This window comes from Centruroides sculpturatus, unplaced genomic scaffold (genome assembly GCF_000671375.1).
Source record: "Centruroides sculpturatus isolate CEXI.00-Female unplaced genomic scaffold, Cexi_2.0 scaffold2810, whole genome shotgun sequence".
Classification (NCBI taxonomy): Eukaryota; Metazoa; Arthropoda; class Arachnida; order Scorpiones; family Buthidae; genus Centruroides; species Centruroides sculpturatus.
The window spans coordinates 16208-18010 of NW_019386997.1; positions in this window are offsets into that span (position 1 = coordinate 16208).

Consider the following 1803-nt stretch of genomic DNA (forward strand, 5'->3'; position numbering starts at 1 on the left):
TGTGGCTGTACACCATTCTATTTTGTATAGTTTTTAATTTAATTTTATATTCTATCTCTCTAAATTTATCCTTCCTTCCAATTTCCTTTGTTCGAACTTCTGAGAACTCAGACTCACCCCTAGCCCACCAGGAGGTAGGGTGAAAACAATAGTCTGCGACAAGGCTGGAGGGGAAAATCGAAATTCCAGTTCACATTCTTGGGCCGGACACAAGAGGCAACAGACATGTGGTGGCAAGGCTCGTAAGTGAAATCCAACAAGCGCTGTAAAAAAAAAAAAAGGAGACCGTAGGGAACAGATCAAGAAGGAAGTAGATTGACAGATCTGGAGGAGAACCCTCAGAAAGCCAATCTGCAAGAAAATAAAACATTCGGGATTCTGAAGTCGAGACGAAGAAATACTAGGACTACTCGCCGATAAATTGGGTATCCCTTATCCTATTATTCTTCTTACTTCCCCTTCTTCTATCAACCTTCTATTAGATTAAGTTAGATTAGGAATCAGCAAGAATATTAGACACAAACCATTGTCGGGTTAGTAGTTGGGATTAGACCAACTACCTGGATCGCATATAATGTTGAAACCATCAGAAGATAGCTGGAATTGTACAACAGCAGAAATCCTTAAAGAAACTGTATATATATATTTTAAGTGCAAAATTAAATTTGTTTAATTGGATCACGTATTGTGTCTTCCTTTCACACAGCACCTCTTACAATATATATACATACACTGAATCAGTATTGCACAAAATGTACTATATAAAATGTCAATGGAATAAAACGTTATCACCAAAATGAGGAAAAATCAAACAATTTTATAGATATAAAATTATAATAGAAAAAACTAGGCTAATTATATCATAAAAATATAATGACATGATGGATTTATTATCATGTATACCTCTTGACCATCAAAAATATTTCAAAATGCTAAACCATAAATAAAATTCAAAATATAAATACAGTGATACCTCAGTTTTCATTGCTAATCCGTCCAAAAACAATCGGCAAAATCCGAAACCGACGAAAACTGAGGCAATTATTTCCATATGAATCAGTTTAAATCCAATTAATTCATTCTAGACACTCCAAAATACATATCAAAAACACATTTTATAGAGAATAAATATAGTATTTAATACTAAAAACAATAAGAAATGAATATAAAATGAATATAAAAGACTAATGCAATGGCCTCCAAACAGAATTGCCATCTAACTGTTTTTGATTGATCCAAATTAATAACAACTGTTTGACATCTTCAATTGTTTGCAATCTCTGTTTCATTAGCACATTCATGCCTTTTGCTACATTAGCCTCCTTTATTTTTCCTTTTTTGCCACAATAGAAGTTATCACGGAGTGCGATTTCCCATATATGTGGCCGAATTTAGCAATCTTAATGCCGCTCTTGTATTGTAATGTTGTATTTTTCAATGATTTCCTTCAACTCAAGCGTGTTCCTGGCCTTCTTCTTCGAAGTTTTGCTGGCTCAGGAAACTTCCTTTGGTTTCATGATGGAGCTAAAAGGAAAGGAAAGCAATAGAATTGTTTAGCTAGATATATGGGGTAATGCTTACACAGATACAGATACTGATACAGATATATTTTGTTCAACACACTAGTTACAGCATATACTGGGTGCCACATAGGTATAACCCAGTTTGATACAGTAAAAATAATGACATGCTAGATATACTAGATATATAGTATTGGTTACAATTATTAAAGTGGATTAACAAGGAATTTGTTACAGATATTTACAATTGATGATTATGTACAATAGTTAGTTAGTAGGATAT